Here is an 18198-nt window from a genome sequence, read left to right as displayed (position 1 = left end):
TTAGATGGAGTCTTGTTCTGTCGCCCAGGCTGGAGTGCAGTGGCGCAATCTCGCTCACTGCCCGCTCCACCTCCTGGGTTCATGCCATTCTCCCACCTCAGCCTCTCGAGTAGCTGGGACTACAGGTGCCCGTCACCACGCCCGGCTGATTTTGTTTTTGTATTTTTAGTAGAGATGGGATTTCGCCTTGTTAGCCAGGATGGTCTCGATCTCCTAATTTTGTGTTCCACCCCCCTCAGCCTCCCAAAGTGTTGGTATTACAAGTGTGAGCCACCGCCCCGGCCTGTATTTTTTATAAATTAAAGGGTTGTGGAAACCCTGTTTCCCACAAGTCTATCAGCACCATTTTTCCAACAGTATGTGCTCACTTCATGTGTCTGTGTCACATTTTGTTAATTCTCACAATATTTCAAGTTTTTTTTATTATATCTGTTATGGTGATCTGTAATCAGTGATCTTTGATATTTTTATAACTGTTTGATGTGTGTTATTGTAATTGGAGTGCCATGAATCATGCCCACTCCAGACTATGAACTTAAGGAATGTTATGTTTTCTGACTGCTCCACCAACTGACCCTTCTCCGTCTTTCCCCCTCTCATCAGGCCTCCCTATTCCCTGAGACACAAAAATTTTGAAATTAACCAATTAATAATCCTACAACGGCCTCTATATGTTCAAGTGAAATGAAAAGTTGCACATTTCTTCATATTAAATCAAAAGATAGAAATGATTAAGCTTAATGTGGAAGGCATATCAAAAGTTTAGATAGACCAAAATCTCGGCCTCTTGTGCCAGTTAGCCAAGTCATGAATGCAAAAAAAAAAAGTTCTTGAAGTAAATTGAAAGTGCTACTTTAGTGAACACATAGATGATAAGAAAGTGAAACAGCTTTTGTTGCTCATATGGAGAAAGTTTTAGTGGTCTGGAAAGAAGATCAAACCAGTCTCAACATTCCCTTAAGCCAAAGCATAATCCAGAGCAAGGCCCCAACTCTCTTCAATTCTATGAAGGCTAAGAGGTGAGGAAGATGTGGAGGAAAGTTTACAGTTACCAGAGGAAAGAAGCTATTGTTCCCCTAACACAGAAGTGGGAGGTAAAGCAGCAAGTGCTGATATAGAAGCTGCAGCAAGTTATGCAGAAGATCTAGCTAAGATCATTGATGGAGGTGGCAGCACTAAACAACAGATTTTAAATATAGACAAAGCAGCCTTCTGTTGGAAGAAGATGCCCTCTAGGACTCTTCATAGCTGGAGAGAAGTCATTGTCTGGCTTCACAGTTTCAAAGGACAGACTGTCTTGTTACGGGCTAATGGAGCTGGTGACTTCTAAGTTGAAGGTAATATTCATTTACCATTTCAAAAATCCTTGGGCTATTAGAAATTATGTTAAGTCTGAGGAATAGAGATGTGCCCGCCCTTCTCTCTGCCTTTTTATCAAGACTCAGTGTACAAGGATTGCATGTGTGGGTCATCTCAGTCTCCTCTGCTTCAGTGCTCCTCATCTCTGGCAATAAGTTACTTCTCTTTGAAAAATTTCACATTTGTTAGTGTGAATTTTGGGATCTTATGCACATAATTTATACAAGCATAAAACTTGTTGTCGTGTCTTTGAATCGAGTGTTTTGATAGTTTCCTGATACAGTTTATGCTGTGTCTTCTGTTAGGGGAGACTTTAAAAGGAGGGAGCTCTTGATCCCGATAAAGGAGAGGCAGAGCAGATAGAAGAGCATTCCAAGTGGGGAGAATACTGTGAAGAACACTACAAAGACAGGAACTCACGAGATTTTATATAGTGAATATTTAAGACTCCATAGTGTAAACAGATTAACTTTGTTATTTAAATAAATTATGTGGAAAAAGTTAATTTTGGAATTTTCTACTATAGCACCTTGGTGCCACAGGTACCATTTGTTTCTTTTATAGAAAGTTTATTTTCAGAAAAATAGTTCATCCATCTACCTTTCAGCATGTCAAGGTTAACTCAACAGCCAAGTGTCAGCCATGGGAGATACTGGGAAGAAACTTGGACTAAGTTGGGGGTGGGGGAGAATTTGGAACGAACAGCAAAAAGGTAATTATGAATTGGGAAAGGTGGGGATTAGGAAAAATGTATGCAATATATAGGAATATTTTGCTTGAGCAAAATATCTCTTATTGAATGAATGTGTTATGGCACACATCACCCAGGGGAAGTGTATCTTAGCTGTGATAAGGGAACTGCCGTGTAGGGTGCAGAAATACATGCAGTCTTTGAAAAAACTGGCCCATCTCCATGTTCACCTACGTCTACAGTCTGGTAGCTCTGAACCAGTAAGATTATAGAAATCTTGATATCTTCTCTTTGGTTCTCAGGGTGAGAAATTGTATATTTTTAGATTGTTCCCACAAAGCAGACAGAATTTCTGTTATTCTCCTGGGCCGAGTGCCTTTTTGTTCATCTACTCACCTTAACCCAAGTCCTGTTTCTTGGTACCTCAGGGTTGGCAGCCATCTTCAGTAGCTCTTATTACTGTGCCTGGTTGGTTTAGATGAACTGGTCAGTGTTACTCCTAAAAGGGTTTCCGTTTCTTGTTTTTGTTTTTGTTTCTTTTTCCCCCATGCATGTATATGGAAGTATAATTTTTATTCTTTTTCATACTTTTCTGGGAACCCATTCCTAAATCACTAAATATTATTATAGTATTATTGGTAATACTTGTTTTTACTGTATTTATCATATTATTTAATATTGGTTTTTATTTTATTATATTATTTTATGATGTTTTGCCTCATATTCCATTTTGTCAATATATTTTTAAACTACTTCTTTACTTTGGACCTTTACTTTGTCTCAACATTTTTATTAATAAATTTTATCCAAATCTTTATCAAGTTTTTGGCTATGGTTGGAATATGTTGTTCTTGCGAATGGGATTTGATAAGGCTCTTCTCGGAAAGACTGCACCACCTCATAATTTCAGAAATATATGATGCTGTCTGTTTTACAACAGCCATACAAACAAATCCTTGGTAATTTGATAGGTGAAAATGTCACCATATTTTAAATTTTTGATGCCTCTTTGTCCTTACCAATTAAATCGAGCATTACATGTTTATTTCCTACTTATATTTATTTCATTTTCATTTCCATTTCTTACCTACTTTGAAATTGATACTCTTGTTTTGTAAGCACTTATATGTAGAGTATTTAACCTTGAGTTACTCGTTTAGACAGTTGGATTTGTTTTTGATCTCCTACACGGCTTTTCAATATAGAATGCTTCAGTTTGAGGTAGATTGATTTATTTGTCTTTTGGTGGTTTTTATTTCCTGAATCCAAATCTGTTGCTATTTTGAGATCAGATTTACCCATATTTTCTTGTTAGTAGTATTGTTATTCCAACAATGAAATTATTAATCCATTTATGTTTTGAGGTCTTTTGTAACCAGAACTTAGTCCTTTGCAGAACATAGTAAGTGTAGCTAATAAGTGTGTGTGTGTGTGTGTGTGTGTGTGTGTGTGTGTGGTTTTATTTCAGAGTTGCTTTATTTTAATTGATGATGAATTTCAGTTTCTATTAGAGTAGTGCTTTTAGGTTAAGATACATTTTTGTATCCTTCGATCTTTGTACCAACACTGTGAATTAATTTAATATCATGCCTACTTTTCAAATGAAGAGATTGGGGACTGATATTTGAAGTGATTTATCCAATGTCACAGAGCTCTTTAAGGGATAGAACAAGGATTCCAAGCCAAGTCAGTTAACTCCTTGTCCAGAATTATTTTTTGCTATAAAATAATTACCCATTTTAGAATTAAACATTTCAGATTTAAGTAGTGTGATTTCAATAACATCTGTACAGATTAAATTAATGTCTTAGGGGGAAGTAATACTTAAAGGGAGCATTTAAAAAATGTAGTTATTGACCTAATTATATCCCCACCCACCATACTCCCTGTAGGATTTTCATAAGCAGAGAATTATATTCTAAGATTGTGTTCTTATTTCATTAGCACTGTGATAAGCCACAAGAATCGTGTTTTACTATCTTTAGTCTGTTTTTACTCAATATCAAAACATTCATTGACAAGAGGAGACTGTAGTCTATTCACTGATTTTGTCCAAACCAATTGGTATAGTGGTCAGCAATTGTCTTCAATAAATGGCTAGATGGTAATTTTTTTAGACTTTGTAAGCCAGATTTGAGGGTGTTGTATAGATGTATATATAATGAGAGAAATGAATATCCAACACATTTATTGACAATATTCAGATCTTGTTACCTGACATTGACATTTTAATTTCATACATTTTTATATGTCATGAAAGATTGTTCCTTTGATTTTGTTTAAGCATTAAAAAATGTAAATGGACCATGGAAAAACTAGTAGTCCAGCCCTTGTTTAGAACGGACTGTTAATGGGTATCTGGTAGACCAGATTTGAATACCATTTGTGAAACATTTGAGTATTTACTCTATAATAATATTAAATATAAATTAACATCACGGCTTTCTGAGGAAACTGAAGTTCATTTGTAAAGAAACTTGTTAAAGTTTTGCCAGGTCAGTAAATGGCAGAACTAGAATTCAAAACCTTATCTATTTTTAGTGCCTGGGTTCTTTCATGTGTTCATTGTTATATCTTCTGTGCCAGGCATGGAGATAGGCACAGTGCATACTGGCATGAATTAGATGAGTTCCTGCTTCTACATAGTTCTTAGTTAGGATGCTGCACAGATTTGGGAAATGTAATTTTCTAAAACCTGCCTGTCATTATAAATCAGATTCACCTACACTTACTCTCATTTTCTGATAAGAAGTATTGGCTTGTTTTTGTGACTCTTATCAATCCTTTCTTCTATTTTTCTTTTTTTCTTGAATAGTACAGGAACTTTTTAATCTGGTGACATTCAGCTTCTTAAGGATGAAATTAAAAGTATTTGAGGTTGTAAGGGGAAGTAAACATTTAAAGTACCAAGGAAGGGGCATTAGAGTAGTGCACCAGGGCATAGCAACAGTGGCTCTCAAGCAGGGTTCCTATGAACCTCTTTTCCTGCATTCCTTGTAATTTGTCAGAATCTGTGTATCCAGAAGTTGGAACTGCTCTGTTTCCTCTGCACTGTTGGTACCTGTGGGGAACAAGTATGAAAGACTACAATGGGCTGTAGTGTGTAGGGGCAGGGCTTGTACCATTGGATCTGCTGCCGTGCTGTTCCTTAGTTCTCTTGATGTTCAGCTTGCAGTTAAATACAAGAAAGGATATAATTTTAACTCTGCAGAAAAGTAGTATTACTTTTTTTTTTAAGGTAACATTTTGTAACTTTACAATGTTAAATAAAACTCCCTCCTTGCCCCTTTCCCTAAATGTTGTGTTGAGAAGATTTGAAAATAGTTTGTGTTCTTTCATAAAAACCTCATCATTTCATTAAAAATTGAACAACCCTTAATAGCAAACACAAAAATGATAACACTGAAACCAACCACGAAATCAAAGTCATTACATTGTCATTTAAGGAAAGACTTTATAACCTTCATACCATTTTTGGGAATTGGTTTCTGTCCAACTCATAGTTTCACAGTTAGACTACTTCTATAGATCATCTCTTGGCTTCAGGAAGAGCTTTTACAACTGGATGGACTTTCTGCAGTTTCTAGAAGTGGTGGAGTTGTCTCCAACTTGTATTGTTAGTTTCTTTTGGTTATTCCAGCATTGTCTAATGGAGGAATTAGAATGTGTTAAGGACACAGATATATAATGAATGAAGCAAGAAATAAGTGCCATTTTCTGTTTTTGTTTTTAAAAATTATTTTGAATTTGCAGCTATTGCGTTTTGAGGTAGAGTTCACAGAGTGGGTTCCTTACTGTGTTTTATTTTATTTATTCTTCTATTTTGCAAGTTTTAATTGGACCAACAGCATTAATTGAGAAAAGTAATAACACAATCGTCACAGTATTCACTAGAGTATTTTTGTTTGTTTTGTATATATCGTATTATGCATTTGATTAGTTGTTCCCACAAGCTGTATGTATCTGTTGGAAATTTATCTTTATATCTGCAAGATAAAAATAATCTTCAATTATTAAAAAGAGTCTTATCTATGTGTAATGACAGTGTATATTTTGGAAATTTCATGTATATAGCATCATTGAGAATGAAATATGAAACATTGTTTAAAGGAAAAAGAGTAGAAATTTAAAAAAAACTTTGATTCTATAAGTTACTTTTTGAGATGAGAAATTATTTCAATATGTTTTCTTTTTCTCTAGAAACCTGTTGGAAAATGCCTTGTTACTCCAGCAGAAAATTATTTCTGTTATTATTAATAGAATTCGTGTGTTCAGAAAAAGAAAAGGCCTAATTTACAGCCTTTTGAAGTTTTAGGGAAACTTCCTTTTTTAAAGTACTCAGGAAGAAAGACATGACATCAGGGCCTTCAGTGGGTATTGCATGGCTGTTACTTTTTAAGTGATTGAATTATTAGCATGGGTAACAAATTGTGGAAAGTCAAGAGGTGTGACTAGTTTCAGTGTGTTAATCTTTCCCACTTGAAGTGAGAAATAAATACCTCATAGGAATATATATGGGGATATAGTATCTTTCCTTTCTAAGACACTTGGTTGAGTCAGCAGTGGTTGCATGTGGTCACCTTTGGATTTGTCTTGGGATTCAGAGAAATGAGTGGGTGGTTTCAGTGCAGTTTCAGTGTTGTTAACCCAAATAAGTTCTAGAGTTGGTATTAATTGGCCCACTCATAGAAACCTTTCAGTAGGAAGCTGTTACACAGGTAACTTGATACCTTTAGAGTTTATTGTTGCCTAATAAAATTAATATGGAAATATAAAAATTGGTAGGGAAATCTTTCATTCATCTATATTGTGGTTACTCATGTGATTCAATTTAAATGTATCTTTTTTTTTTTTTTTTTTTTGAGATGGAGTTTCACTCTTGTTGCCCAGGCTGGAGTGCAGTGGCGCAATCTCGGCTCACTGCAGCCTCCACCTCCTGGGTTCAAGCGTTTCTCCTGCCTCAGCCTCCTGAGTAACTGGGATTACAGGCGCCTAAACCTAGCTAATTTTTTTGTATTTTTAGTAGAGACAGGGTTTCACCATGTTGCCCAGGCTGGTCTCAAACTCCTGACCTCAGGTGGTCCGCCTGCCTCGGCCTCCCAACCTGCTGGGATTACAGGCATGAGCTACCACCCCAGGCCTAAAGGTACCTTTTTAAAAAGGAAATTTTGGTTAAGAGTTTTTTTGTGTTAGTGTTTTTTAAAAATTGCTTATGTTTAAATACAACAATGTATTAACTAAAAAGACTTAAAATCCAAATTTTTACTCTTTGATCTGGGAGACCTGCCTGGGAAATACTTTAAATGAAGTCTCCACTCTAATGAGTTTTAGCATCAATGACAAAAAATGAGTAGAATCCTTTACCTAGCAAGGTTGGAGTGAGTCACTGGATATGGGAACAAATAGCTCATTTCTGTGTTTTTGCTTCTTATTTAATTACTTTTAAAAATAAATACATACTTATGCTGGATGGAGGTGGGACTGAATTAATGAAATTTCTAATAACAAAGGGGTACTAAAATTATAAGATAGAAGATTATATTAAATAATGTAGAGTTGGAAATAAGTTATACCTGAGGAGATGATGAAATTGTCGTTTAGTTACTTATTCTGTAATTGTTTGCTAGTTTCTTTGTTGACAGTGAATACATTATACAGAATTATTTAAGAATTTTAATTTGCTAGGACAATGCGAATGACTTCAGATATTAAATTTTTACTAGAAACTTCTTGGTGTTAAACTAGTTTTAACTAGTTAATAATAATTATAAAGAGTATTTCCTATTTCCCTGGGTGGAGGGGGGGAACTCTGGGATGATTGTGAACTATAGCAGATCATCAGTCATTTAAGAGCATATTTTCATAGTTGAGTCCCACTGATTAGGGGACTCTGATGAAAATGTCATCTTTGTCATGTTTATATTCTTTATCTCTTGATACCTGGATTTTTAAAAACCATTTTCTGATGATGTTCATGTCTTAAATGTATAAACTCAAAACTAATATATACATAAAAGATAAAACTCTGGAGTTTTTGTTTCTTTTCGTCTTAAAACAGCTTTTATGTTCTTGAGTATGTTTAACATCTTCTGGTACATAAGAATTATAGTAGTAAATAAAGCATAAAGTAAAATAAAGTAAAAATAAAATGCCTACTGTGTCCCTGAATAAATAATATTCAATTTCTGTTGAAAAGCTCAGAGTCCAGTAAGGAAGGAATATAAGTAGAAGGACCCTTAGAATGTGTTACCTTCTCTGATAGAGGAGCTCATAATTGTTCATTCATTCATATATCCATTTATTTAACATCTTTATTTTGTCACTCTATAAAGGACACTGTAAGTTGGTCCTTTACTACATTTAGGCATTGTACTAGTGAACCAGATAAATGACACTTGTCCTGAAGGAGGTCTCATCCCCCTTGTTTGTTACTCAGGAACAGGGATTATTGTATTTTTGTTCCTTGTATCCCAAGTGTCTGGAAGAGTGCTAGGCACATAGTAGGTTCTCAGTAGATGTTAATTGAAAGAAACGAAACAAATGACCCAAACCTAAGCTCAGGTTCTCCTTTCCCTGTTGTCAGGGGTGTCTTGAACTGGGTTTTGAAGAGTAATTGTTGCCTAACAGAAAAATGAGTGGAACATCCTGTGCAGAGGAGATAGTTTAAACAGAGGCACTGAATAATTGGGTAATATTGAAGCTTAGTGTGAATGTCACTTTTTTTTTTTTAAAGTAGATCAGAATAAAAGTATTCTGCCTTTGTGAACTTAGAAGTTGTAACTATATACTGAGACTAATAGCGTCTTTTTGTGGCATATATTATTTTTAATAGACATGCTTATCAGGATTTTTTTAAAGTATTAAACAGATAGTATTTTATAACTGAAATATGTTTTCATGGTACTTGTGAATTATTAATTGCTGATAATTTAGAAGTTTTTAGATAGAAGTTAATTTCTTTCTAGTAAGGAATTTAACCTCACAGTATTTTTGACTCATAATGTGTACTTTCTTTTTAAAATGTCAAAAGGCTTTTCAGAAGTAGTAGTATTTGAAACTATTAGCTAATGGTTCTCTAAAAGTATATTTTTACCTTAGAGCATCCAGAGTGTCCAGCATTTTGTGACTCTTAGCAAATCCCCAAGTTGAAGATTTTTACCTTGTAGGTTACGTAATTGGGTTTAAATATGTATTTTCATTATGTACGTATTTGTTAGAAAATTTGATGTATTTCTCAATGTAACAGTATTTTGTATTTAAGTTGATTTTACTTAAGATTTCAAATAAACTGTAAACATTCTTCTTAGAAAAAAATTTTTTGAAGTACTTCATTATTTAAAATGTTTCTAAAATAACAGCTTATTTAGCTGGGCATGGTGGCATGAGCCTGCAGTCCTAGCTACTCAGGGGTGGGGAAGAGGCTGATTTCGAGCCCATATGCGTGAGCCTAGAAGCTTGGGGCTACAGTGAACTTTGATTGTACCACTGCACTCCAGCTGGACAACAGAATGAGACTCTCTCCCTAAAGCAGACAAACAAAAAAACAGCTTCTAAACCAAAATGACACATGAAGCTAAGGCATATCACTTATTTGGACTGAGTTGATGATTGTGTAGTTATATGATCTTAAATTGTTGGAACACTTTCTTTTGCAACAGTTTCATATTTCTGTAAGCATTTGTTGGGTGTTTCATGCTCACCCTGCTTATATACAAATTGCAGCATTTTCTAGGCCAGTGTTATTATTTTGGAAAATGACATTGCATTCATTTATTTTCTGAATTATTTGCATAAGAACAATTTCAAAGGTGAAAGTAGGTAGGTCTCTTTTACTTTCCACACGTAGTTTAGGTTTGTAACGTAATACAGACAGGTGAAAAGAATTACATATAAGTAAGCACAAAAAAGTAGATGTTTTAGGGATTGATTGATAAAGGCATTTCTAAAGTGGATCTAATGAAATAATTAAAACAAAAGGATCTTCTACAAATTTACACAAAATAGGTTTTTAACATTCTGCCTTGTATAAAAAAGCTTTATTATGCATCCTTGATTTTAAAAATTGTGCTTAGTTGGCTCCATGAATATGCAGAGATGAGTGAAAAAGTTGGACTATCAGTGACAACTTATTGTTTAGGTTTACTTTTAACACTTTATTTTCATCTAAATTAAGATGAAATTGAAATAAGCTTTCTGGATGCTCCTAAATTTCACTTTAGCCTGGTTGAAATCATGTCCCCCCCTCCTTAAGTATTTTTCTCATTTCCATTTTAGGAAGAAATGTTGCTAACATATATAAACAGGAATAATGAAGAGATTTCATATGCCAGCACTGGTAACAGACTATGGCTTGAGTTAATGTTTCAGCATGGCTTAGAGTCACAGCCTCACTCTCATAGAGGTCCCTGATAATCAAAAAGCATGGTGCTTCCTGGGGCCCTTAAACAGCATGGGCAGTAGCAAACATGACAGTATTTAGTTCAAAGTAATTAAGAACAACAGGACCAGAAAAGTTGAATTTTTTATAGTACAGCCTAGTAAGAACACTTTTTATGGGAATGTGTGATTTTACAGAAATGTTTTAAGGAAGAGAGTTAATGGAGACTTTGTTAGAAAAGCAAATGTTCCTCAGCAAGCACTTGAAGTTTATCACAACAAAGGGCACTATTTGTTGTCATAGCAACATATTTTCTTGCAGAAATGCTTATAAATGATGCCAAATTTAATGATAGAATTTCAATTCTGGTCTTACAAATTCCCATCCGGTAGCAGTGCATCTGTTTGTTAGGAGTTACCCCTGAATGTGAATAATTTCAGTCTTAAGTCGCTGCACCTGTTGCCAGGAGATATTATTCCAATCACTAGCCTAAAGCACAGAGAGTTACTGCTTGACATTTTATAGCTTGGGGGGAAAAACTGTCTTTTCAAAATCATTTTTTCAGAGAGGAGAAAATGGAGCAAAACAGTTCATTTTACTCTAAGCACCGCTATTTGGTAGTATTCACATTTGCAAAGCACAAAGCTGCAATATTGATTTTTTGCTCACAGGGCCTCCCACCAGTTCTTTCTTCAATTGTCAGGGTTGCCAGATGGATTGGATTACATTTTGCTGGTTGGGATGCTTATTTTTTTGTTGTTGTTGAAATAGAAATAGATTGAAAAACGGCTTGGAATGAATATCACAGTAATAGTGTGGTTAAAAGGCTTTAATTTGGGGATTTATTTATGTTGATTATGTTGACCCAGCCATTTTCCTGAAAACTTGACCATCAGACACAGTTTCCTTTCCTGTTCCTTTTCTTCCCCCAAGACTAGTAGCAGCCAGCATACCATAACGATGTTCCTTACAACTCTGTCCCCAAACCTGCTGCTGATGGCCATCATCATTTGGAGAGGCATTAAAGTAACATTTGAGAACATGAACCCAGGAGCTGAATTACTGGGTTTGAAATCTTAATTTCATTTTTATTGGATATGTGACTGTAGAAAACTTAAGCTTTCTCTGCCTCAATTTCTTCCTCTGTAAAATGGTGATAATATTACCTATCTTGTATGGTTGTTTTGAGGATTCATAATCAGGAAATATTTATAAAGTCTTAGAGGAACTTCTGAGGGTGGTGAATTCCCTCTAAAACAAGTGTAAAATTAGAATTGTCAATAAGAACCATTTTGGGTGCTGGAAAGTAACCAGAACCAAACAACAAATGGAGAAATATTATTTATGAAAATCTACTAGAACTTTGTTATGAACAGCAGATGTTTAAAGCCTTCTAGCATGGGGTTGCTCCTTATTCCCCGCAATCCCTCCATCTCTTACTCCTTAACTGTGTAATTGTGGAAGTTTCATCAGGGCAAGATTGGCCTTCAGAACCAGTGACTTTACTGCCACAAAGAGCTGACATGATTTGGAGTAGAGGGTGGAAACTCATGCCCAGCATTGTTGTCAATGAAAGTAAACACAGTAGGGAAAAAAATGGGGAAAACCTGTAGCTCTGCTATCCTTTGGTTGTAGTTCCAGTTGGGGTGACTGGAGACCAGTCTAAACATAACAGGGAAATCTTGGATAGGAAGAAGCCATAAACTTTCTGTGCATTCTTAACTAACTGGGAAGCTAAATTTACACATATACAGAGGAGACATGAGAGAACTTGGCAGAAAGTAAAAAAATGAGACTGTCTTATAAACTGCTTGATTAACACTCTTTCTAACATACAATCTCATCAGCAAAGAGTGGAGACCTAATCATGGGCCTATGGTTTTTGTGCAAAGTCTCTGCCCAGTCATTAGCTGACCACTAAGCCATGCAAACAGAGGTGATATCTAGGAGCCGAGGCTAAAAAATAAAAATAAGAATTCAAACGAATTAAAACAGTGAGCAAAGACATAAGCAGCCACACACTGTGGGGGCACAGATTTTGCATATTAATACAGCTGAGATATTAAAAAGAAACCACGACAGCAGCAGCAATTCTCAGGGGAAAGAAATCTGAAACCGGAGTTGCTAATGGTGTATTATTTAAAATGTATAGTTTTCAACAACAGAACATTTATAAGATACATAAAGAAAGAGAAAAGTTGACCCATAAAATAAAAATTGCCTTTGATATGGAGCCAGATGTTAGATTTAGCATATAAAGATTTTAAAGGAGCTATTACAAATATGTTCAAAAATCAAAGTAAAACTAGCTTGTAGAATTAAGAAGAAATATGATGACAATGACAACAAATATGTAGTCAGATAGAGAAAAAAAAACTGTTTCAAAGGCCTTGGAGACATTCTTTGCACATCTTAGTTATTATATTAGTGTGCTATAAGTAAATTAACATTTTGTTGTACAAATTACAGATAGTGTAGCTTCATCTGACCCAGAGATTGTGATTCAGTAGGTCTGGAATAGAGCTTCAAGCTCTGTCTTTATCAAAAGTTTAGATGATTCTGATGTAACCATATTTGGGAATCAATTATGTAGATTTGGCAAAGGATTAAAGAAATCTAGATAGATAGATAGGTAGGTAGGTAGGTAGATAGATAGATAGATAGATAGATAGATAGATAGATAGATAGATGATTTCTTCCCGTGAGTCAGTATTCTAGATCATTAATGTGATATAAATAAAGGGGTAAAGATATATTTTCAGGAATAGGTTTTTACGTCTTTCATAAGATTTATTTAGTGAAAATGTTGAGTTTTAAAAATTTATACTAATTGCAATAATTTTATTAAAGGCATGTCAAAGTTTCTTTGAAGTAGTATTGTTGGTAGAAGAGGTTGAGCTGTATCCCTTGAAGTTTTCAGGAAAATAGTGTAAAATGGCCAAAGAAGGCACAACAATTTATATTTTTCTTAAAAATTTATGTAACCTTTTTATTTTCCATCAGTTATTTTGCCAAGATTAAGGACATGCCCGTGACACAGCCTCAGGAGCTCCTAACAACATGTGCCCAAGGTGGTTGGGCTACAGCTTGGTTTTATACATTTTGGGGAGACATAAGTCAAAAATCAGTACATGAGTGATGTTCATTGGTTCAGTTTGGAAAAGTAAGACAACCCAAAGGGTAGAGTTAGGATTCCAGGTAATAGGTGGACTCAGAGATTTTCCGATTGGCAACTGGTTGAAAGTGTTTGTCTATTAATAAAGACCTGAATCAACAGAAGAAAGTGCCTGGGGGGGTTGTGGTGACCAGGGTTCTTGTTATGCAGATGAAAGCTTTAGGTAGCAGGTATTAGAGAGAATAGATTGGAAATATTTCTTAATCAGATTTAAAGAGGCAGTTCTGGCCAAACGTGGTGGCTCATGCCTGTAATCCCAGCACTTTGGGAGGCCAAGGTGGGCAGATCACCTGAGGTCAGGAGTTGAAGACCAGCTTGGCCAACATGGCAAAACCTCGTTTCTCGTAAAAATACAAAAATTAGCCGGTTGCGCTGGCGTGCACCTGTGGTCCCATCTACTGGGGAGGCTGTGGTGGGAGAATCACTTGAACCCGGTGGGTGGAGGTTGCAGTGAGCCGAAATTGCACCACTGCACTCCTGCACTCCAGCGTGGGTGACAGAGCAAGACTCCATCTCAGGAAAAAAGGGGGGCGGGGGCAGTTCTGTCAGTCTTAAAGTCTCTGTTTTAATGTTAAAGATAGTCAGCTGTGCCAGAATTCCAATGAAAGGAAAGTATAATGAGGCGTGTCTGACCACCCATTTCCATCATGGCCACAACTAGAGAACTTTCTCATAATTGATTCGTGTTTATTTTCTCTTTTCCACTAAGTCATTGATTAAAATAGTTAACCTAGGAAGGTGTTTTCCTGTGATTTGTGTGAACCCTGCCTAGTTCGTCACAGACTTTTGAGAATTATTTGGACAGTACCTCATCATCTATATGGATGTGCACAGCACATCCATGTTAACAATGTCGTTATCTTTATATTTTAAGAAAACAGAGCAAGTCGTTTATTAATTATTGATCACTTGAAATGTTAGAATAGCATGTGTACTTGATTAAAAGGAGCTTGCCTGTTTAGACTTACAGATTGGGGAAATTTTATAGGACTTTGAAATAACTTTAATTCTTCAGAAAAGGTTTTAATTAAAACCCAGAGAAGTAAAATGACTTTGCCCAAAGTCACAAGGCTGACCCATATACTCATACTTCGATGTTCAGTGCCCTCTCCATGTGTACCTACAGGATAGCATTTGCTCTCTATATTTATGGTACACATGTTTACATTTCTGCAAAGACGATTTTCCCTACTATTCATATAGTTTTGTGAACGTCTACAATAATTATTTCCTGTCGGTTTTACTAATATATTCTTTGGTGATTTTCAGATTGTATGAAAACTTATAAAATAAATCTTGTTACATTATCAGAAAATGGCTGGAGTAGTCAGAGTTGATCAGAGAAGGGTTCTGGAGTCTAAGCTCCCTGCATGGGTTAGAATCTAACTTGTGGTTTAGATTGAGACCTTAAAAATACTACTATTTGATGCCTTAGTGTCATACTCTGTAAAATTGGTATTATAACAGCAACTATTCCATTGTTTATTTTTTATGTTGTTGAATATAAAGTGATCCATATAAAGCATTTAAGCCAGTGCCAGCACATAGTAATTGCTTTGCAAGTAATATTTATTTCTCTCTTCATATTTGTTTTTTAATGAATTTATATATTCATTATATATATAATTTTTTTTGGTTGGAAACACAGAGTTTAGATAAAGAGAAATGTATAAATATGTAACCCATCTGTCTTATGACAATTCCAGTGATACATACATAATAGTAAATTGACAATTTAAATTTTTTTTTTTTTGGGAGATGGCAGATAATTTTCATTGATAAGTAGTTTGCCTTGTTTTTAATGTTCACCATTTGTTTTCACTACCAAAGGAAATAGACATTACAAAGGAAAGCACATTGCAATTTATATTGTGTTAAACAATCACTAGTTTAATTCAACAGTTTGGTTCCACATTTATAAGAATTATTGTATCGTGTGCTATTGTAGGCATTGAGATTATAACTAAAAGCCTTACTACAGGCTTTTACTCTTTTTTTTTTTTTTTTTTGAGATGAGAGTTTGGCTCTTTTTGCCCAAGCTGGAGTTCAATGGTGCGATCTTGGCTCACTGCAACCCTTGCCTCCCAGGTGCAAATGATTCTCCTGCCTCAGCCTCCCGAGTAGCTGGGATTACAGGTGTGCGCCACCACACCCGGCTAGTTTTGTATTTTTAGTAGAGATGGGGTTTCACCATGTTAGCCAGGCTGGTCCTGAATCCCCAGACCTCAGGTGATCCACCTGCCTCAGCCTCCCAAAGTGCTGGGACTGCAGGCGTGAACCACAGCGCCAGACCTTACTGTACTTTTTTGGATGACTGTGACTAAAGCCTTAAAACTCCTCTCCCTGAATTATCAAAACAGTAACATACTCAACTATGCCAATTCCCAAATAGGTTTCAAAAGCAGAGGAAAATTAACTTCGAAACTAACAACAACAAAAATTAAAGTGGTCGGGTTTTAAAAACCACAGTGCTTCATAATCAGTTCTGTGTTTTTGACAAAATAGTAAGCATTGCGAGTATGGCTCCAAGCCAGTCTTTTAATAATGTGTTCTAGTATTTCTAGCATTTTCTAATAATATGATTTATTCTGTTTTATTATAGAATTATAGTTGCAAATTGCCTCTATTTAAAATAGGTTGCATTTCAAAATTTTATTTGATGTCATTTGTTTGAATTTTCACATAGCCTTTGCCACAGGAATGTGTCAGCTTCTGAAGCCATAAAAATATTTTCTATTAAAACAAATGTGGTAATACTAGTTTAAGCTTAATTATTTGTATAGGTAGTACAGTACAAGATCAGGAGATGGAGAAAAAGCAGTGTGTGTGTGTGTGTGTGTGTGTGTGTGTGTGTGTACATATAAAAGTTTATGAACCTGTTGGGGAAGAAACACCTTTTGGAAGTTTGGCCTGTGTACCATTTGTCCTGACATTTACCCAGCTCTGTTTCTGTATCACATTTACCCAGCTCCGTTTCTGTATCCCTTCTTCATTAGTAGTGCACCTCTCCACATTCTACAGTACTCTCAACATACTATAAACCTTTTTAGTGAAAACCTACCAAGCTTGGGGTTTGCCACAATCTCCTGAAGATTTCTGCATTCCAAATTAGGTATTCTTTTCTTCCATCTTCAGTCCAGTTACCCCTTTAGTTTTCTCCGAAGAACTGAGAGCTCAGCCAGGTTTGAAAATTGCTGCTCTTTAAAATCATACCAGTGTGTCACCCAGTACTGCTTTGGAAGAATATACTTACATCTAAGAAAAGATCATGTTTAACCAGGTGACTTTCTATTTTATTGAATTAGTGAGAAACATTGTTCAAGAAAGGTAAAGAGAACAACTGTTGGCATTGGATTGGCCTGGGCACAGCCCAGCTCTTCAGCTTGGAAATTTATAACTTGGAACAGTTTATTCTGAGTGTAATTTTTTTTGTATAAAAGGCAATATATGAGATAATGCATATAATACAGAATGATGAAAATGATAGAGATAAAAAAATACTGAAAGTGTTGCTGTTTTTTTGTAATAGGAGTGCTATAGATGGTGATAGGTTAGAGACCTGAAAAAAGTTGAAACATTGTAGGAGAAGGTTTTGCTATTGTAGCTAGCCTGATGGTAGCCCACCAGGACAGCAAGGATGTCCTTGTCACACATAGTTCTTGGCTGTTCTTGGCTTTCCTTGCTTTTGCGCTTTGTCCTGTGCTCTTGTTACTACTTTGGAAACTGATTTAAACTTAAAATGCTAGTTATTTCATTCAGTAATCTTTCTTAGAGCACTTATGAACAGTGTTTATCTCTACTCTCTACCTGATGTACCATACATAAATTCATATTTATGTACTTTAAGCATTTTTATGGACATTATTTTGTTTTAGAATTGTACAGGTAAGAAAAGTAATGTCTTAAATGTTTCATGTCAATTTTGTAGTTGACGTAACTGATCGTAGAGAATTTTGTACTTTTCATTTGTTGACTTTGCATTTGTTGAGTTGGATGGGAGCAGTGCTGGCTCCTTTGAATGTCCATCTGCTGATTCCTTTCAGTGTCAGTTTTAAATAAAGGGTATTTAAATGGAAATAAGTTATTGTGCCGTAAGTATCTTACTGTCATAAATATCTTAGTTATTGTGGGGAAAAAACTGCTAAGATGAAGGTATTTTTTAAGATAATGCAATAGCAATTAATGTGTATACATTAAATAAGAAAGTAAGGCCAGTGGGTGTAGCAGAGCTTTCATTCCATTGCACAAATGAAAATTCTTTCTTGATTAGTGCTTATATTTTCTGTTTGTAAAACTTGTCACTGTTTATAAAAATCCATGATTAAATTTGTCATTATTTGGATTTACTAAAAAAGCCATTTAGTTTCTGATTATACAGAAAGTAATTTGTTAGAGTATTTCGTAAAGATGAAGAGTCCAAATAAAGATGAATAAAAATAATTTTCTGACATATTGTAGAGAACCAAAAATTATTTAATAAATGCCTGAGTTTATGACTGATGATAGACATGAATCATGTTACTTGAAAATGCTTTACCAAAATAATTTATCTTATAAATGAGTTACAGTTTAATTTTCTTTCTTTCTTTTTTTTAA

General features: G+C 35.2%; 1 protein-coding gene and 1 pseudogene across 37 annotated transcripts in view; both read left to right on the top strand.

Moving 5' to 3' along the window:
- LOC139361825 (negative elongation factor E pseudogene) overlaps nt 1-18189 on the top strand; it is a 33155-nt pseudogene extending 14966 nt beyond the window's left edge.
- LOC105482716 (adhesion G protein-coupled receptor L2) overlaps nt 1-18198 on the top strand; it is a 684023-nt gene that overhangs the window by 578958 nt on the left and 86867 nt on the right. The gene's annotated exons all lie outside the window — the stretch shown is intronic.

The sequence above is a fragment of the Macaca nemestrina genome, chromosome 1, assembly GCF_043159975.1.
Source record: "Macaca nemestrina isolate mMacNem1 chromosome 1, mMacNem.hap1, whole genome shotgun sequence".
Lineage (NCBI taxonomy): Eukaryota > Metazoa > Chordata > Mammalia > Primates > Cercopithecidae > Macaca > Macaca nemestrina.
Note: the sequence above shows the minus strand (reverse complement) of the source record. Positions and strands in the feature narration are given on the sequence as shown.